At 38.5% G+C, this 12272-nt stretch overlaps 1 long non-coding RNA gene across 2 annotated transcripts in view; it reads left to right on the forward strand.

Moving 5' to 3' along the window:
• The first annotated feature begins 5115 nt into the window (after positions 1–5115).
• Positions 5116–12272, forward strand: part of LOC127004924 (uncharacterized) — a 45185-nt gene continuing 38028 nt past the window's right edge. For both annotated transcript variants that reach the window (XR_007758111.1, XR_007758118.1), the window contains exon 1: positions 5116–7690. This is a non-coding gene — a long non-coding RNA (uncharacterized LOC127004924). The remainder of the gene's footprint in view (positions 7691–12272) is intronic.

Below are 12272 nucleotides of genomic sequence, written 5' to 3' on the forward strand. Positions count from 1 at the left end.
CTGAGTTACCGCAGGCGTGGTAAGTGGGTAGACACTGCCGCGGCTCATGTTCGGAGGCGATTTTGAGCCAATGTATTTTTTACCTCGTAACGTGCCCTACACCATCAGAAGCAGAAAAGCATGCAGATTTAGGATCTGGGCTTAGAGAAGCGATGTGACGAAAACCAGCTGAGTATGAAGGAGTTGAAGAGAAATAAATGCAAGAAAATGTGTACTCCCTATTCATTTAACTTTGATTTTCGTATGTGTATTTACACATTAATGTTACAATTTTATGCTAGTGTGATGCAAAATTTTCTCAGGAAGATGATAGTGGTCTCCATTTTTCTCAAAAATGAATGTTGGGGTCAGGAAACGGGGTGGGAGTGAGGTGTGTGAAGTCATCGGTTTGGGATGAACTGGGTAGACCCATGCACGGCCTCAGGCCGGCTTCACTTGCAGGCCGCACTCTATAGTATGTAAGTCTGTGGAACTGTCCACCCACATGACTTTTCCCTACTTGTTAAAACACTGCAGAGGGAATAATGTTCTGTCTGTGACAGTCACCTCCCGTCTCAAGTCTCCAATATTCTTGCTGTGGAGTTTAATGTAAAATTTTGCTCTGACCTCCTCCACACTACTCACGAAGCCACTCGATCACGCCATTCACCTCAGCAGCCACAACTTCCCACGCCCACACCCATTGCTTGGCTGCACCAGTGAGGCGTGATGACAATGGCCCCCTAGCCAGTTTTGGTTGCGAGGGGTTAGAATAATACCCAATCTTGTGATAGCGAGGCACGCAGCTGGCGTTGGCGACGGAAAACTATGAAGGTAACATACAAAAATGTTCAGAATATAGCTAGGCTACATAAGCGAGTATATTTTTATTTCAAGAATAAATATACAAGTAACGTGCATTCATTCGTAAAAAACGCATCTAATTGAGGAATCACCACGCTAATTATTTGTTTTAAGGCAGTGTTTACGCCTGTACAATACACATGTCTTGATTTTGAAGTCTGTGTTTTAGTAAACAAACGACACGTGAAAGCTGAAATACAGCATCAAAGGTCGCACGTGATTGGCTATCCAGCCCAACCAATCGTTGCTAGGGTGCGAGTTACCGGAGCGTTACCATACCGTTGATGAATGCCGTGTTTGAAAGATGCCGCAGCTCTGGTAGCGCTCCGGTAAATGTGAGAGATACCGGAGGCGTGGTTGGTAAGATTGATGAATCCGGAAGTATTACTGCAGAGCGCGGACTGTTTGTCGTTTTCATTTTTTTTATCCTTGAAAACCTCAGGTGCGGAGGTACGGACTTAAAATACTGCCGTTCCGCACCTGTTACTTCCGCACTTTTGAAAAACTTTCCGCACTTCGGACCTCCGCACCTCGTTTAAAGGTCCGCAGGTCCGGAGGAGCGGAGGTGCGGACAGAGGTACGGAAGTGCCCAGCTCTGCTTAAGGCTCAGGCCTACTGCAGAGATAGCCACCTCATGCATTACAGTGCCATGAACACCCCTCAAACTGCCTTTGACACAAAACAAAATCATGTGAGTGGCCTGTAGCTCCTGAGGATTTACTGGGGTTAAGATTTGGTGTATGCAGTGTGCACCTTTCCATATCTTGTTTCTTACCTCATCAAATGCTCTGTAACTCACCTGACCAACTCCTGGAAACCTATTATTTTGATCAAAATCAATTTATGGATAAAAATAAGAGTAAATACCTCTACATGGGCCACAGAACCTTAATATATATATATATATATATATATATATATATATATATATATATATATATATATATATATATATATATATATATATATATATATATATATATATATATATATATATATATATATATATATATATATATATATATATATATATATATATATATATATATATATATATATATATATATATATATATATATATATATATATATATATATATAGAGCTGGGCGTTATCGCGATACTTTATCGCTGATAACAAAATCGGGTTATCGGCCATCCGCTACTTATTTATATAAATATCGGCATCTTCGTTACTTTTGTAACCAAACTAGCGATAATCGCTACTTTTTTCCGCCTCGGAAAAAAAACGTTGTCTCCTCCCTACTGCGCATGCGTAGCCCGGGTGCCCGGTGTTGTATAAAAAAAAACGGGGTATGAAATATGTTCGGTGAAGAGATTTCATACTTAGATCACATTCAAACACTAGGTCATTTTTTTTGTTAGACTCAAAAACTACTATATCAGAGAGAAAAATCATTTAACTTTGCCCAAAAAATTATTATTCACTGCCTGAAATTTGTGATCCCGTTGTAAAGAGTGCAAACAGGCTTGTGTTAACACGTGGCGGAGTGGCGCGTGGCCTCTCAGCTGGGTCTCGAGTGACGGAGTGAGTGCCAGTGTTCCGGTTCCCATTGCTTCAGTGCTTCTTTACTGAAGTAACTGTTAAAGTGTTAATGGTGATCAGTAAGACTAACTGAATAAGCAGTGATGGGCCAGTTCACGAGAGACCAGTGTTTGTAAACAAAAACTCCAGCTTTTGACGGTGGGAACGGCAAACAACACAACACCGGTTCAGGCATTTCTAGTATTACCGTCCATATGTACGTTCAACGTGTGGTTTTCAGGTTTTGTAAGTTTTCAAAAATATAGACAATGAAAATTTGAATTCATCTATGTTTTTTATTTGAAATATCAATATAGTATCGTTTTCGCCTATCGGACTTATCGCTAACTAGTATCGGAATTGTGGACTTATATCGGGTATCGGGTATCGGTTATCGCCTATATTTATGTCTCCAGTTAACGAATATCGGTCATCACCAATAAGGTTTTCCATTATCAGATATTGGGTATCGGGAATAAAGTTTTCTGTTATCGTGCCCAGCTCTCTCTCTCTCTCTCTCTCTCTCTCTCTCTCTCTCTCTCTCTCTCTCTCTCTCTCTCTCTCTCTCTCTCTCTCTCTCTCTCTCTCTCTCTCTCTCTATATATATATATATATATATATATATATATATATATATAGATATATATATAGATAGATATAGATCCCCTCCCTTAATTGTTATCACAATTTTTTCGACTTTACTCCGACTGACTAACTGACGATCGCCGCTATAGTATTTCTACGTGAAACTGGCCGATCGGGTAGTGGCGGCTGCGGGGTTAGCCTAGCACCGCAGTTACCAAACACTCTCAACTTCTCTCGCTTCGTCTGCAGCCGCCACTACCCCATCGGCCAGTTTCGCGTGAAATATTAAGCGGCGATCACCGCCATTGGTAACGATCAAAACAAACAAAACGACTGTGAAAGCGGTCCTTATTTACTTCACAGTGCGCACTTATACACTTCACCCTGAACTTAGGTGTTTTTCTGTTCTTTTCTTTCCCTGATTTTGGTCTTCTATGCCCTTTTGCTATTTTCCACTGTTACTTTTTATCGTCGCTGCCATGCATTACAAGTCAAAAGAAGAAGAAGAAGAGGAAAACACTGGGAGATCTACATTTTTCATAGACTCGAGAAAAAAGTTTTTTGGACTATGGATCCCCAGCACGGGATGTTCTCTTATCTTGTTAATCAAGTAGTAAGCTAAGCAGCTCAGCCAGTCCATTTTACGAGTCTCTTGGTGGTCCATCTTCCACTGCTCCTCACTCCTCAGCCACTGCCGTCGTCTGTTTGTTTACATGCAGCCGTGAGGTACCTACGCTCGTACCCACAACTGTTTTCCATTCATACGGACAACCAACAACTCGCTCCCGGTTGGGCATACGGGCAACCGCGGTTGCCCATAGCCCCAATGGTTGGACACCGCCTTTTAAGGCAGCACGCATAACGCCGACGGTAGGTAGACGTGACCCGTACATGTCAAAGTGTCAAAGGATCGCGAAACTCGTGGCGGTAATGTGCGAAAGTCGTGATGGTAAGAATTTAGGACAAAGCGCTAAACTCGAGGATCGCGAAACTCGGATAGCGCGGAACTCGAGAGGGTACTGTATATATATATATATATATATATATATATATATATATATATATATATATATATATATATATATATATATATATATATATATATATAGTTACTATAGATGGACTCATAGTCTAATAACGATAAGAGTATATATATCTATATCTATATATATATTTATATATATTTATATATATTATATATATATATATATATATATATATATATTATATATAAATATATATAAATATATATATATAAATATATATATATATATATATATATATATATATATATATATATATTTTTATATATTAGCAAAACTTTAAAAAGAAGACGGACATGCAGCGACTCGCACAGCCAGGCCCAACACTACAAGATCTATAGATCTTGCTATAGATCTTGACACAGCTGCCAAGCATGGCGGGCGAGCTTGTCCCTATAAAGCCCCAAATACACTGCCGAATTTTGGTTCACGAATGTGCGCGAATATGCAAGTCATCCTGTGTCGTGGACAAGTTCGGTATCTGTTCTTGGCCGTTCGGGGACATGTCTGCGTCCACCGCGCGACTTTTGACAGTTGGTCACGACCGCCACGAAAGTTTCATGTTGCATGAAAAATTCGCGGCCGTTCGCCGAATATACACGAATGCAAAATGGACGCCGAATTGTCGCCGAAATGTCGCCGACATGTCCCAGACAATTCGGCGTCCAATTCGCGGTGTTCGGCGAATTGTCGCCGACTTTTGACCGTTAAAATTTTAATTTTGTTGGCGAATATGTCGCCGACATGTCGCCGACTATTCGGGGACATGTCTCCGACATGTCGCCGAATGGCCAAGACTATTCGCGGACATGTTCCCGTATATTCGGCGAACATTCGGTGAATTAATCACGACACGGCAATCGGGTCGCGGTGGGAGGTGAACACGAGGGTCTATCTATCTATCTATCTATCTCTCTCTCTCTCTCTCTCTCTCTCTCTCTCTCTCTCTCTCTCTCTCTCTCTCTCTCTCTCTCTCTCTCTCTCTCTCTCTCTCTCTCTCTCTCTCTCTCTCTCTATCTATATATATATATATATATATATATATATATATATGGAATAAATAATATAAAAATAAATAGTAAACAAGAAAATGTGAAAAACAAGAAGAATCATGAATTTATAAAATAGGTATGAAACTAACATTTTCATTTATTTCATAATTTATTTACTATTTATTACTTTATTTATTTCTTAATATCATTATTTTGCCATTATTTAACATTTGTTTTATTTTTTAGTTATTTAAATTTATTTCTTCTCTCAGTTGATTACTAGTTTGTTTATTAATATTACGTAAACATTCATTCATTCAAAAATATTTGTAGGAGGGCAAAACAAAAACAAGTCACATTTATACATTTTATTACACATACTATCATACATATTACCACACATATTATCACACACGGTATTTACTCGCCCACAGTTCTGTCCAGCCAGGCCACTGCTCCCCGGGTGTTGTAGTAGTCCATGAGGTAGGCTCGGATATTCTTGGGGTTTACCAGCTCTTGGGTTCCGCAGAGGGTCGAGTGGGACGATTTGATCGCCCTCTCGCCATTCCCCTGGAACAAGTTGCGAGAGACGAGGTGGGCTCTTCAGCGGTCGGTGAAGAAGTGTGTTGCACCTTCTTCTTCTTCATACGATTTATCCCCTAAAAAGGGGGACAGGGCCTTTGCACCTAGGATTCCCGTGCTTTTATATGCCACATGGGCATCAGATGATCAGCTGTCAGAAATCTTGGCACTGTCGGAGAATTGTCCCCGACATGTCGCCGACACTTCGGGGACATACGAAGACAATTCGGAGACTTGTCGCCAATTATTCCGCGACAAAAAAAAAAAAAACGTTAAAATTTCAGATTTTGAACTCGGCGACATGGACGCCGAATAATCGGCGACATGTCTCCGAATTGTCCCCGAATTGTCCGGAGCACTCGCCGACATGTCGCCGAATGGCCACGAACTATAAGAATCTTGGTCATGTCGGCGAACCGGTCGCCGAATTTTTTCACGAACTGATTCGGCGACAAGTTCATGGCCAAAATTTGGCAGTGTATTTGGGGCTTAAGAATCCAAGCGGTACTAATACCGGAAATGGTACCGTTATAGTCTTCCGATACTTTGAGCGGGGCCCAGTACCGATAGTGTCATGAGCTCTCGGTACCACAGAGTTATATACATAGACAATGAACCCTATACTATGGAACGGACACTTGCCCCAGCATTGTCATTAAGCCGCGAATTTTGGAAAATCAACCGCTTAGATGAGAATCGCCATTACTCCCTTATTTCAGGGGCTACAGAAAAGTTTTTGGTATCAATCGACGGCAAAGTGAAAGGGCGATATTTTTTTTAATTAGCGACCGGCTCGAAAACCGATTTGAAAGGTAAAAAAATCGAATAAATTTGCAAAAAGGGACTCTGAAAAAAAACTTTTTGAGTTCCCAACCTTGAAACCCGCTCATTTTTTGAGAATTTCAAAAACTTTATTTATTAAATGATTTAGCCCTGCCAATGTGCTTTCCAATATGGTGCATAACATTTCCCTACTCCCAGTAGTTTCGTCGCTAGAGCTCGAAACGTAAACCCTGTCGAGAGCGATTTTGACGAACTCCAGACACTTTACCGTTTTTGTCTAGTGTGGCCCTACTATTGCCTCTAGAAGGCTGTAATGTGGCATGTAGCCCCTCTTGGCAATGAAGTTTGACCAATATATATATATATATATATATATATATATATATATATATATATATATATATATATATATAAAAACTTGTGTACTTTTGTCGGTAGTCCCAATATAAGTCTGCAGCGGCAGCTGCTATTAAGCGAGTCTGTTATCATTCCCACCCTTTTTTTATAACTTAATAGAAGTTTATAAAGTTTATACAAATACTTTTGAACTTGAATAAAATATAACATATACTGGACGTAATTTATAGACAATTATTTCATTAAAATGACACAATAGGTATCAACATACTTCAAACTCTATAGCGCACAATATATATTAACTTTATAGTATTATTCTGTTCATATGTTTCATATATTATTAGTTTTTATGTAATCACACATTGTATTATTCATAAATGGGAAGAAATATGATTGAATACTAAAAAAAAAAAAAGAAATAACACCAGTGGATGGGAGGATAGGCGTAACACTAGAATATGAGAGGCTAATTTTTTTCTCCGCTGAAGCTAATCCCTGACCTATGATTTGTGTTTCTTTCTTTTCTTGTTCGCTATTGCTTTCAATTTACTTGCGAGAACAACTATTGCAGTCTCCATCGTAACAGTGAGGCGATCGAGGCCATTCTTATCGGTGTTGAAAGGTCAGGCAAATCCTGTTATTTTAAAAAGAAATATAATATGTAAACATCCATTTAGTATGTCAGTTACAATTATGTCTCAGTAGAATATTTTTTCTAGAGTCCATCCATAGGACAATTTATGTAGGTATAAATAACACCGTTTCGAAGACGACCAGCGCTGACTCGGTGACTCTGAGCCGACCAACGCGTGGCGGTAAACAACGCGGCCGCAGGAGCGTGACCTCGGAAGTGTGCGTGCGTTTGTGTGTGTTTGTGTGTGGAAAGGATATGTCTTGCGGCCCACACGACAGAGTTAGCCTTCAGAATACATCGCCTGGGAGGAGACAAACTGGTGGCGGGGTGAGTGCCTCGTACATGATTATGCAGAACGGGGTGTTTGTTCCCATCTGTACACTTTCTCAGTACTAAGCATGACGTTTTCCCTAATCGTTGATTAACTATTAAGGCTTGATGCTTTCTGTGAGTGAAATGTTTACACTTAGACATAACAGGGAAATAAAGGATGAAAGATGACGTAATAGCTGGCCAGTGGGGGGCACAGGATTATCATGGGGCGACGTGCCTCCCGTGCTCCCCCATAGCTACACCACCGAGCCATAATGAATGTAAATGTGGAGTCTCGGTTTTGCTTTCAACGAGGCAGACCCAAAACACGATAAGTTACCATCCAACATACAGAACGTTACCATTCAGCAAGCAAGCTAGGATGCACGCACCTTCATATTATGCTTCAGGGACATGTATATCGTTTCTTAAGGGGACGTTCATCCTGAAAAGGGAAAATTTGGCCTTTTGAAACGTTCTGGGTAAATATAATTATTATAACAGACATTGTGTGTGCATAGGAACGTGGTATGCCATGACATTCCATGATATCATGATGTCATAGGATGTCGTGTTAACGAGAATGTATTTGGCCATATCGTTTATTCTAGAGACTTGAAATTTGGCAAGTTTTCAGTCTAATAACAAAAATCTTGGGTAAATTTTCTTCTTTTGAATTTCTCAATCGCGATCACAACATATTTGTCATCTGTGAAGTCTCACGGAGTGCTATTTTCAAGACAAATCTGTCCCCCCTCCCCCCCTCCCCCAAGATGGAAAGTTTTCACTTTATCAGGAAAACGAAATTGCAGCCTCAATCAATCATTAACACCTATATGCATGGGCATTTTCAAGCCATTCCAATCAATTTTCAATTTCTGGCAATTATTTAAATGTAAAAAATCTTGTTTTGAAATGTTGAAGGTATTTAAAGGCCCCACCCTTGTCCATTTAAACTTTTGCAGGGCACATACAGACAAGCAAAACATTTGAAACATTTTATTATCCCTTTATACAATTATGTATTTACAATAATTTTGTAGTGCAGTGTAGCAGCAGACTTAGGCAAAACCTTATTGATACTTTTAGATACTTCTACTAATGGAATCTGCTCACTTCATGACCTCAAATTTTTTAAGGTATTTCACATATGAGGGGTGGGGATGATTGTCCCCTTAACCAATCGTATTTTAGAGTCACGAAATGATTTTCCACATTTACCTGTAACTGTTCTTCAGAAAGCATAAAATGTAGGTACACTGAGTAGAGCTGTTTTACCAAAAGTAAAAAACTGCCATCAAAATACGTAAGACTTTGTATTAATCTTAATATATGAATATAGCTTCAAAGCAGTTCATTCAAATACATGCTATATTTCTTAATGCTTTAAACAAAATTTATATAGAACATTACTCAAGGAAAAGGAACTGTTTTGCATTTTTTTTGTGCTGCCTGTAGCACCAATAGTTTTTTTTTAAGGAACCTTATGGATGGCCCCAGCCCATTAGTGGTGCAGACTTATTTTATTTATAGTGGCTGCCATGATATATCATTCTTGCTTGGCCCATGCTGCCCTCCGGTGCTCCTCTTGACCGAAATCACTGAAGTTAAGGTTGATTGAAGATCCGGACAGCATGTGGGTAATCTTCCGCCACTCGGCGATGACTTGAATAATCAGCGTGTTTTGGCGGGGACTCGAACCTAGTCCACACTAGGTCCTCGGGCTCATCACGCCCGCATGCAAAACCGTTCGGTCACCGTCACTTGGCTAAGAGCAAAGTTTCTTACTATTTTTTGGGGGACCTTGAGTGAAGGCTAGAAATGGTAATGTTAGGGTAGAGCTGAGGTGATTTAGACAATGTTAAATGTAAATTATATGCATATGATAACAACATTATTATTGTAGAGAATGTTAATGGTTTGGCTCTAGTGTTCTTGGGGACCCATAGCTGTATTTATGGTTTAGGACTTTATAATGTACCTCCTGTATTTAATAATTAAACATTAACCTATTTGTGGGTCAAACAAACGCTAACCCTCGGTTTGTCACATCCAACAAGTGGAAAAAAATAAAAGAAAATAGAATATGACTATTTATTATATATTATAATAGACATACAAATAGGAACTCTTACTTTGTTTCTATCATATAAACATATTTGTAGTATGAATTTTCTTTAAAAAAAAGTAATTGAATTAATTATTGAAAAAAAGTGTAAAATTGCTTGATAATTGATACTAGAATAAAATGTTATAATTAAAAAAAACTGTTCTGTTGAATTTCTTCAAATGTCTCCCACATCTTCCTGGTCATGTGGGCTACTGCTGGGGGGTAATTCATTATCCAGACTGGGTGCAAACTTTAGCAAAGAGTGGTGCAAGATAATATGTTTTTAGTTAGTAAAAGTTATTTCTATACACTGTAATCATATCTACATTGGCAGATATCAGTGAGTGAGTGATATTATGAAATATTAACCATTAACAATTGAAAAAGGGGCTTAAGGGTATTCATGATTACTATATGACTTACCTTGGTCGTATATGCTACAAAATTTTGTAGGTTGTATAAATGTGGTCTATGCACACAACTTTTTTGCTTTTCCTATATCTGAATCTTGTCTTTCTTCCTAGATTAGAGGGATAGACTGCACATCTGATGATGGCATAAAAAGCAGGAGCAGAAGCAGGGGATGGTGCATGGGACACCTGATAAATAGGGCACCTTATCTTGCTCGGCCGCTTGCTCTCTCTTCCGTTCTTTTCCCCCTCACTACCACATCCATAACGTAGTCACTACTATCCTTGCTACTTACCCCTGGTTTCTACATAGTCAACATGAAGCTCACTGTCATACAGTTCCTCGTCAGTTCCTCAAACAGTTAATTTTCCTCATCTGAGCTGACTTGCTCCAAATGATATTGCTTCCTATTCAGATAGTGCTACTTTTCTGTAATCGCAAGCTAAGGCACTCAAATTTTTTTTATTGTGATCATTCCTAAAAAAGCACACACACAGACACACACAAAAAAACAAAAAAACAAAACAAAAAACAAAACAAAAAAAAAACAAATAAATAAACAAATAAATAAATAAATAAATAAAGTAAAAATAAAGATAAAATGAATAAATAAAATATAAATAAATATACATGACACATGTATTTCATTATAAAAAATCACTAACCATGGGTGTCACACACCCAGTTTTCCATCTCACACCATCACTAACCCTGGGTGTCTCACATCCAAACAGAAGCCTATGTCCCAAACTATGGCAGGGAGTGTGTGTTGTGTCTTTATCTAAAACGGTTGGGAGTAGATTGAAGGAATTGGGATCTGTGGATCTCTCGCTGCCTGGGAACATATGGAAATGGCATGACATTACTAGGTTTGAGTGTGTCACAGACTTTGTCTTTGAAATATTATTATAATTGTAAATAATAATGTAAAAATTAAAAATATACTGTAACTCCAATATTAATTATTGTATTTAGTATCAATAAAATGAAAGATATATTTGCGTTGTTTTTTTTTTAGCCTAACTCTACAAGAGACTACTCATACTCGGCAAAAAAAATCATTGACATTTGAAGCTAGCATGACACATGTTCGGTCATTTTGCATCTGAGCAGGCAGCTCTTCAGTCTTCCTGTACAGCTATTATAGCATCATTATCAAGAGTCATTAATATACCTTCTACTCGCATCAACATAAAAGCCTGAAATACCTCTTTTAAGGTAAGGTAGTCGATCGATCTCGAATTTTATTTTAGAGGAAACTTCTCTCTCATGTGTGTAAACTGTACTGGTAAGAGTGAGCAAGAACTTATATGCATAACCTATTACATGGATCAGTCAGAGTCAACAAGTTGTTCTTGTGAAAGTGTAACATAAAGTCGATCCTTGATGAATTTTAGGTGGAACAACAACTACTCTACTGCCTTGCTTCTCCTCACACCTTAACCTTATAATCTTCCAGTGGTACTCTGTTTCAGCTTGCCATTTTCATCAGGAGCCATTTCTCCTGGCATAATTTTCTTCACTCACTTTTGACATTACATTGCATTGGGTGGTAGATGATGCGACATATATACGGTACTACACACTGAGGGGAACTGTTCACTGTCTCCCTAGGCTGGCCACTGGCCCACTGCCACAAGAACTGAACGTGTCTGCACCTAGTCTCTCTCTCTCTCTCTCTCTCTCTCTCTATCTATAAATCTATATATATATAAATATCTCTATATATATTTATATTTAAATATACACCTAGGGTTAGATTTTAAAGGTAAAATAAGTTACATTGCTGTACATGACATAGTGATAAACAGTATTGATAAATGCTGCTGTTGAAAAATCACTTGTAAGTAGATATGAATATATTTCCTATAATTTGTGAACAGGTTTGCAACTATTATTTTAAGCATTGTTTGCAGATGCTGGCACCAATGTAATCTAATCTTCAGTCACCTCACTGTTTTATGAGACTCTTTCACTAAAATGTTATCAAACAGAATCAGAATCAGTAAAATATATATTAGTAATTTTTATGATAAATACTGTGCTTCCATAAGATATAGAGGGTTCAAGTGGTTG

This window comes from Eriocheir sinensis, chromosome 3, assembly GCF_024679095.1.
Source record: "Eriocheir sinensis breed Jianghai 21 chromosome 3, ASM2467909v1, whole genome shotgun sequence".
NCBI lineage: Eukaryota > Metazoa > Arthropoda > Malacostraca > Decapoda > Varunidae > Eriocheir > Eriocheir sinensis.